Source organism: Suricata suricatta, chromosome 6 (genome assembly GCF_006229205.1).
Source record: "Suricata suricatta isolate VVHF042 chromosome 6, meerkat_22Aug2017_6uvM2_HiC, whole genome shotgun sequence".
Classification (NCBI taxonomy): Eukaryota; Metazoa; Chordata; class Mammalia; order Carnivora; family Herpestidae; genus Suricata; species Suricata suricatta.
Window position 1 is genome coordinate 51914294 of NC_043705.1, and position 9797 is coordinate 51924090.

Genomic DNA, 9797 nt, shown 5'->3' on the forward strand with positions numbered 1-9797 from the left:
GGGTGCTTTGGGAGCACCCAAAGTCTGCCCCTTCTAACTTTGGAATGTTTCCATACCTGCCTGAACTTCTACCCTCCACACCACATATATACTTTAAAATTCATTCCCTCTCACATCCTGTTCTAAATTATTTCTGAAGGCTGACTCATCTCTCCCTTGTAATGTGTCTATCAAGTCAGCTTGCTTCATATCAATGCTTTTGAGTGGTTTGTCCAGCATGTCTCCCTCTCACTTGCCCACAGGAGACTGAAGAAGATGGATGTTTTTGACCTGGATTGGAAAGGAGCATGATCGACAATCTTCTCACCCTGGCATTAGCCCACGAACTTTTCTCATGTCTATAAGAAATGGTAGAGGGTTCTGCCTATGCCCCCCAACTCCCTGTTGGAATGTCCCCAGGGCATTTGTGCTGGCTGGATCCAGTGCCTCTGCGAGGATTTGTACGCACACTAGAAAGGCCTACAAGGCCAGTTGGAGAAAGGTCAGCCCCAAATTCGGCTGAATCATTCAGGAAATAGCATAGACACTTGTGCTGGCTGGGAAGCAATCTCTTTGACTTCTGTCCCACCACACCCAGATTTTAACCAGAATCAGCCTGACCTCAGAGTTGTCCCTAAAGCTATCTCAAGGAGAGAAAAGGGGCTTGGAATGGAGAGTAGATGTTCTAAGAATCAGCACACTATTTAATTAAAGCTTCCTTTTGATTGGTTCTATTTCTTGGGAAGGTCATCCAGGATGATAACATTTAGTAATATCAATGACCCCAAATTGTACTTTATCCATCCATTGGCTAGTCTCCAGTAGGATTTCCCTAAGCCTCAGGTTTGGAATAATGAGAACATTTTTCCACAGGGACAATGTCCCACAGTAGGGTCAGGCACTAAGGATACTAACAAAAGCCAATGTTTTTCAGTTTAGGGGTCAACTGTTAGAACAAAATCTGCCAGCCACATAGCCCTGACCAGAGAGAGCCAGACCCCCATGGCCTGGGATCTAGTCCCAACTCTTCTCTTTCTGGCAGTGAGACCTTGTGCAAATTGACTGATCTCAGTCTGCTGCAGCTTCATCCCTGAAATGGGGATAATAAGACTACCTACCCTCTAGAGTTGTTGTAAAAATTAAATGAGATAATACAAACAAAATGGTTAGTGTAGTTCCAGTAGATCACTGCAAAATAAATAGTAGGGTTTAATATTCAATAAGTCTTGATTAAGTATGGCCAGGCTCTCGTGGACGCTGGGACATGGCATAAGTGAAGATGAAAATCCAAACCCACCCTTGCTCTGTTACCTCTGAGGTCTTGGGTGCTGGGATGGCTGGTTGGCATAGGTCCAGCTTAGTGGATGAGAACATTTAAGGGGTGAGAACATCCTGTCCAGGCAAGATCCTAGATACCCCCACACCCCAGACTTAGGCCCCATCACTTTGTTACCTGCTCAGGGCTTTAGGTTATATCTACCTATCTGTCTATGGCTTCAACTAGGCTCATCTCTCCCTTCCCAGGTAATTGCCAAGTTGAACAGAGTTTCCAGCCTGGCCTTGCCCCATCTCTGGCAGACAGTTTCTAAGGGGTACTCTTCTGCTTAGTAACAATGGGCAGGACACACTCCCAGGGTCATGAAAACCTCCTCATGCCCCTCACCACTGCCGGGGCTACAGAGGGAGAGACACTGATGTGTATCAAGTGATGATGCTCTTCACTTCTGTGAAGCACCAAAGCACAAGTTCATGAAGATAGTTACTGTCCATGACCACTTCTCTGAATGAGTCAAGGACATCTCTGGCAATCACCTGAGAAATTTCAATTCAGTGGGTCTGCAGTGAGGCCCAGGCAGGAGTATTCCTCTAAAGGTCCCTGGTGATTCTGAGGATCAGATAGATTCCAGTAGGATCAAAGGGACACCCATCTCCCTGGGACTGCTCGCCACTGGAGCCCATGAGCACCACTGGACATCTGGCTGGAGTGTGAAGACTCAGGGGGCACAGAGGGGAGGCAGATTGCAGACATACAGGCTCCCTCCCACCCAGGGAGAGGAGACAGCAAGAGAGATGGCAGAACCCCTTATGGGGAAGGGAAGGTGAATGTAGGGGGACAAAAGAGGACAAAATCCCACAGCTAATGGGAAGGGTAGAGAATTTTTTTGATTACAGGGCTGACCTAGGCTGATCTCAAGATTCCAGGTGACCTCAGGCCTCTCAGGAGAGCCTGTAAATCAATTCATGTAAGCAGAGACTGCCTGGATATTGCAAACTGCTTTAGAATAGCTTTTAGTCAAGAGCTCTGCCCCCACCTCTCACAGAACCCCAATCTTACTAGCAGATCCCAACAGAGACGAGTTACTGCGGAAGAATGAGCTCTGTGCCCTGGCCTCCCACTTGTCGAATGTGCAGCTGCCCTTTGTGACCTTAGGATGTTACTCTTGCCCTGGGGACAGCCATGAGACCCTTGTCTCCTGGCAGGTGTGCCAGAGAGGTGGCAGGGGTCTGGAAAAAACAAGAGCTCTGTACAGAGCCCCTTTTTGGACCTCAAAGCTGATCCAAGCTACATTATTATGAAAAGTTATTAACTGGTATTCAGTTACAAGATCATGGGCTGAACAAAGAATGAGGCCCAGTGCAGCCGAAAACCATATGGTCTTAGAGGCTGCACACACCTGCAAGAGAACAGGCAGGCCTGGTTAGAAACCGTCGTTATTTCTAGGAAAGCCATAAAGTTTGGACTTGCTTCGTGGCACTTTCTAATTAGCTGCACAGTGAGTTTTCTCCACTTCCTTATAAAGGCCAGTGCCCCTTCCTCTACTAGACCCTGTCCATCTCTCATGGCCCAGGACATCAGGGAAAAAAGTTCCCAGTCCAGACTCCCAGCCCTTGGTCAGACCAAGGAAGACATTGATATATGGATCAATAGCAAAAAGAGATGAAACTCTTCGGAAGTGGTCATGAGGAAATAATCCCAAAGGGAAAAGGAATAGTGCTTTCATATAACAGCAGGAAGCTGGATGCTGTTCATATTGAAGACGTAAGTGTAGGAAAATGGTGAAATCCATTACGTTTGTCCAACAGAATGGTGAATAAATATAAATGCTATGTGATAACATGGAAAAAGGTTTACCATATCATGTTCAGTAAACAAAAAAAAGTAGATGCAAAAATGTATCTCTGCGGGGCACCTGGGTGACTCAAGTCACTTGAGCATCCAACTTCATCTGGTGTCGTGATCTCACAGTTTGCAGGTTCGAGCCCCATCTCAGGCTCTGTGCAGATAGCTCAGAGCCTGAGCCTGCTCCAGAGTCTGTGTCTTTCCCTCATTCTGCCCCTCCCCTATTTGCACTCTGTCTCTCAAAATTAAAAAAATTGTAATGTATCTCTGCTATAATTATGCTAGTCAAGTTGCATATTCATATGCCTCTAGTGATAGTCTGACAAAAACTCAGATGCAGTGTGACTGGTAGTGGTGGTGAGGTTGTGGATGGCCTTTCTTGCCTTTTGCTCAGACTTTCATTAAATTTTTGTAATGGATGTGTCATGCACACTTGAAAATAAAGCAAAAAGGAAAATAAGGGATGCATATTATTTTGAAAAGTGGGAGATGGGTCGGAAGAGTAAGACAGTGTGTTGCTGGGACCAAACCTATACCAAAGCTCCCCAGGGTGCAGCCACATGAAGTGACTTGTGCAAAGAAGAATTCATTTTCAGCACTACTCATCCCCATTAGGAAGAAGAAAAATGAACTGTGTCTTGGAAAGGAGCAGAGGTTTTCACAGGCTGCTTCTCCGCAAGTAGAGACACTGAAGTCACTGGTTGGCAGTTACCAGGGTGAGGCGCTGCCTGGGTTTACCCCATGGAACCTACCCCATGTGAGCTTGTCAGGAAGATAAATGTCCGCCAGGCGCAAAGCAAGTCCCCAGTGCCTGGGTAGATGAATGTGCCCCAGCGGCTGAGGGTGGGTGGCCGGGGGAGGTTTGTAAAGGTTCCCAGAAAGGAGCGCTCGGCCTTCTCCCGGTCTTGGGCCCCTGCTCTGGGGTCACCTCCCCAGTTGTCTACCAGAAGGCTTGGCCACTGGCCACCTGGCTACTGGAATGGCAGAGCAGGCCATGCCTGGGCCCCAGCCCACACTGTGCGTTGCTAAAAGAATGACCTTATAGGCACTCAGAATGGTACTCTTGGTCGATTCAAATGTACATTTCTACCATGTTTGCGTTCATACACATGCAGAGTTAGGGGCCACTCATTTCTGTGAAACTTGAGAATTGAATACATTTGTGCTATATTTAAAATTCAAGAGATGCTTCACAGTGGGGGAAACTCATCCCAGGGCAAGGTTTTCATTCTTTATCACTCTGGGGGTGAGAGTGGGAAGAGAGAGGAAGGGATTGTGCATTCAGAGGAGGAGGACAGTGTGTGGGAAGGGTCAGGGGAAGAGCTCCCCCGCCCCACCATGTGCTTCAGAGGATGAGACAAGCTTACAAAATATCTCATCTTCCAGTCCCAGAAGGGAGGCGGCTGTGTGCATATTTCCAGTTAAGGGAAACACATCAATGTCCAAGAAACAGCCTGGAGGAATCAGGGTTATAATTCCTGGCTGCATCAAATGGAAAGGAGGGAGCAGCAGGGGCCACGCAAAAGTAATTAGGCAATTGGGGAATGCGGCTCAGAACCTGGAGTCACAAGTGAGTCCCGGATAAATGCAACGTCAGTGTTTTCTGTGCCCCGCAGCATGGAACACAGCTTTGATACCTGAGAAGCATCCAGACCTTGCCCTTCCGCTTTCAGCTCAAAGCTTGTCAAATACACCTGTGATTCCCGCCGAGTTCTTTTTAGGAGGATGTGCTTACAGCTTCCTTGGTGCCTCTTGCAAGTTGGAACTGCCATTTGCATGTTTTCTTTTGAGGAATTGGCCTCTTGGTGCTCAGGGGTTCCGTAGAGACCGAGGAAATAGTTTTACCAGTTGCTGCATCCTGGTCACTCAAGGGTGATATTAAATCTGAGGACAGTGAATGCTCCCTGGAGAAATGAATCTGAGAGATAAAAGTCTTTTTAAGCCCTACAAGATTCTCTGCTTTCAAGCATTTCGGCATTTTAAAAGCATCTCCTTTGCCCTCCTGTCATGGCATTTATCTCTGTGCTTCAGCAGACAGATGGAAGATGTGATCTGCCTGGGGATTTCCACTGGGAGGAAGTCCTGCACTCCCCCCAATGTATCGTCTCTCATGCCCTCCGTCCAGTCTTCCCAAACTCTTGCATCTTACAGCAGAGCATCATGGAGAAGAAAAAAAAGGAGAAAACAACAACAACAACAAAACTCCAGTAGATTTTATTAATGTATCCTTTCTCAAATGGAAACTGAGTCCTACGCTTTAGCAACATTAAGAAAGAAGCAGAGGACAGTCTCAGAGGGTGTTGGCATCCAGTGTATATCCCTACCACTTAGCTGAAATGCCCTGCCCCTGTTTGCAAACATCCAACTCCCACCTACTTCTCCAAGGCCAGTGCTCCCTCCTGCACTGAGCTTTCCCTGATCTTCCAGTCCCGTGGGTACGAGACGGGTCACAGTGTCCTGAGGAAGAGAATACTCTTTGAAGCCAGACATCCTGTATTCAGGTCTCAACAACGCCATTTGGCTTCTGTGCAACCCTGGGCTACTTACTCTCTGACTCCACTGGCTTCTTATTGAGGATTCCTCCAAGGAATATTCATTCATAAGACGTCTGCCCTGTTCTCTAAGGGTTGAGATGCATCCTTGGTGCTCCAGAAAAGCCCTCAGGCAGAAAGAAGCCAGATAGAGTGAAAGGTCTACATGCTTGAGGACGGAACCGTGCATCTCAGCTACTGGGGAACTCGAGGGTGCGTGGAGGGAATCTTCACAGCATCTGCTGCAGAAAGTAGCATGTTGTCTGAGGCTGTTGTGCCGACCTCACAGATCATCCTTACCAGATTGCAAAATGAAAACAACAACAAAAAACCAAGATAGTAGGAAAGAAAGGGTTAACAAAGAGAGATGCCGTTAGATGATTCAGTTAACCAGAGAAAATGGAGAGCACTCATTTTTCACTTAATTGTAATATTGCTGACATAAAGAAAAGGCAAGGAGAAAATTAACTGCAATCTGCAATCAAACTGTGTAGAACACTGTTGCTTGAAATGTTATGATCTGAAATGTCTGTGACAATAACTCCAGGGAGTCGTGGTATAAGGATCTCACCTACAGAGTTTTCTATCCACACTCCAGCAATGGATGTCCAACAGCTAGCCACCTCCATGATGCTTGGGCAGAGGAATGACTCATGAAGCCAAACAGAAGGCATGAGTATATTCACAATCTAAAGGAGATTTGAGGTCTTTGAGGTTGAAAGACTCCGTGTAATTACTAATTGTCATCATTATACAAATATGTCTGGGGAGACAAGTCCAAGGGAAAAGTGAGTTTTCACCAAGGACTGAGCCCTCGCCTTCACTGATCAAACACACATTTCAGATTTCTTGGCCTGGCATGTCCACACCCCAGCATGTGCACTCCATCTGGAGCACATGGTCAGTGGAGGCAGACTGGCTACAGAGCTGCTGGGGAAAGAGACCAGCATGCTAGGCACGCTTCCATCCACAGCTGTGTGGCCTTGGACAAGTTGCTGAGGTCCTCTGAGCATGTTTTCTCCAAATTGTGAAAGCCCTTTAATTTAAAGAGTGAGAAAGGGAAGTGTCATAGTCTGATAAGGAGTTGAAACAAGAGAATTATATCTGATCCTAGTTGCCTAACTTGGGATGTCTACTTTGCTTACTGCCCTGACCCTTCCATCCCATCTTCAGATACATACACTATACTAATAAAAGCCAATATTTGAAAAATGTCCATTTATTTAGAGGGAATTATTCATGTATCTCACCTTGAGTTCATATCAGTCTGAACAAATGGATAAGCTCCCTTTTTGTTCTGATTTCTATCATCATTGCCATCATCTACTACCAGAGCATGCTTATTGAACACTTGTAGTGTACAAAGCATTGTGCTAACTGATCAGTGGAGTTGCAAGGGTTCATCCCCATGGTTCTCAAGAGAATTTTATTGAAAGATGAAAATCTTGGGGCCCCTGGGTGGCTCATTGGTTGGGCAAGATCAAGCCTCACGTCGGGCTCCACACTGAGCATGGAGCTTGCTTGGAATTGTTTCTCTCTCTCTCTCTCTCTCTCTCTCTCTGTGCCCCTTCTCCACTTGCATACTCATGCTCACGCTCCCTCTCTTTCAAAATAAATAAGGTTTTATCTATGGCCATACCACCCTGAACACGCCTGATCTCATCAAAATAAATAAGGTTTTTAAAAGGTAAAAATCTGGGGCACCTGGGTGGCTCAGTCGGTTAAGCATCTAACTTCAGCTCAGGTCATGATCTCATGGTTCATGGGTTTGAGCCCCGCATGGGGCTCTGTGCTGACAGCTCAGAGCCTGGAGCCTGTCTTTGGATTCTGTATTTCCCTCTCTCTCTGACCCTCCCCTGGTCATGCTCTCTCTGTCTCTCAAAAATAAATAAAAAACATTAAAAATTTTTTAAAAAATACATAAAAAGGTAAAAATCTTACATGTAAATAGAGGCATAACAACATGAGGCATCATGTGCTAGGGACCAGATGAGTGGTCTAATAGTGGGAACAGTCAGAAGTTAGAGATGCCTTTCTTGTATGTAAAACACCACCCCATGCTTTGAACCCCATTTCTTCCACATTTCTAGGCATCCTATCCACCAACCACCCTTTATCTTTCTAGTGTATACAACCAGTTTCTCTCACTGGCTTCTTCCCACCAGATCTTAAGAGGCTCAAGGATTTTCCATTTAGAAGAAAATCCTTACCGGCCCCTTCTTGCTCCTCGAACCACCACCCTTTGCAAGCAAACATCTCAAAAGTGTCACCCCTGCAGTCTCTCTATCTCTTTCCTTCTCACCCTTCAGCCCCTTCTGGTCTGACTGTCACCCTGAGGCTATCGCCATTCAGGGGACCCTGCTCTGAAATCCAGGGAACATTTTGCAGTACTCATCCTTCTTGACTTCTTAGGTGCTCTTGAGACCCTGACTCACTCCTTCCTTCCTTTCTTAAATAACCTTTTTCATTGGCATAGAATATAATGTAGAAAAGTGCAAAAGCTGTATAGGTTTGTAAATGTTTCTAAAGAGGATCCACCCTTGTAACCTCATTTGGATGAACAAGATATCACCAGTACCCCAGAAGACCTCCACCTCGGTGCCCCCTTCCAGTCACTACCCCTGCTGAGAAGTAACCACTAATTACTGTGGGGTGACACCCAGAACCCCTCCAGATATGAAGCATTCATTTCCCCCAGCTACTGGGAGTCTTGGTGGCCAAAGACTCTCAGCTTAGTCTCCCTTTAAGATTTCCTCGGGATGTAGGGAGGCTTACCCAAGTTCGTGCACCCTCCTGAGGGCATCTTAGGTCCAGTGACGAGGGGCTGTGGGAGTGCCGAGACCTGACGCCTCATCCCAATTCAAAACAACTCTGATGGGCACAGCAGTTTGAGAGCTCCCCTTTAGGTTAGCTGAGCACTTTATCACCAATTACCTTCTCCACTTTCCTTCATTCCCTCCCAGTCGCTAACCCCGGAGTACTCCCCATGAAACTTCCCCACACACATCTCTGCTTCCTGGCCAATCCAAGCTAAAATACCACTAGCCTGACTCCTAACATCATGGATTGTTCTATGTGATTTTGAACTTCATAAAAAATGCATCATGGACTCTTTTGTGTCCGGCTCTTTGTTCACCATTATGTATATAGGGTTTATATATGTTTATAAATGCCATTGTATATAACAGCACTTTGTTCTTTTTTAATGTAGTACAATATTCTTTCAATGTGCTATGGTATATTTACATTTTTACTATTGATGACATTTGAGGTGTGGGTCTTATCTAATTTATGGTTCTTATGAATAATAATTTATGGCTTCAACGAACATTTGCAGACATGACTTTTGGTGGACATATGTAAGAATTTCTCTTGGATATATACCTAGGGGTGTAATTTCCACTACTTAAAGTATATTTATGTTTGTTTTTAGTGGATATTGCTAAGGAGCACACAAAGTATTTGTACTAATTTATTCTCTAATTAGCAAAACAGGAGGGTTCCATTTGAATTGGCCACCTAGGCCTTCACAAAAACAAAAATAAAAATAAATTTAAAAAATAAACTTTGCCGAATCTCTGATCTAAGCCAAAAAATGAGAAAAGCAGGAAACAAAAACAAAAAGTCCTAAGACAGAAAAGTACCTGATCTGTCTTAAAGACCAGTAAGAACACCTATTTTTCTAGGTAGTGGAGACCAAGTAGAAAAATATGGTTTCTATCACAGATTGGCCAACTTTTTCTGAAAAGGGTCAGAGAGTAAGTTTAGTGTTTGCAGGCCTGATGGTCTCCATTGCAACCATGCTGCCATTGTAGCTCAAAAGCGTCCACAGACAAAGAGTAAAAAATAAGAGTAGATATATGCCAATAAAACTTTATTTCACAACACTGAACTTTCAATTTTATGTCATTTTCATGTTGTCCCAAAATATTATTCTTTTCATTTTTTTTTCTTCCATCAAAAACCATTCTTACCTCATGAGGTAAACAAAAACAGGTAATGTGTGAATATGGCCCAAGGGGCCATAACTGATACTTTTTGTAGATTGTGGAGACCCAAATAAAAAATCTGAACTTCATTTGGTAAGCAACATATTTAGGATTTGGGGGGAAGGGTATGATGCACAGAAAGCAGTGTTTTAGGAAAACTGAGGTGGGAGCAGCACT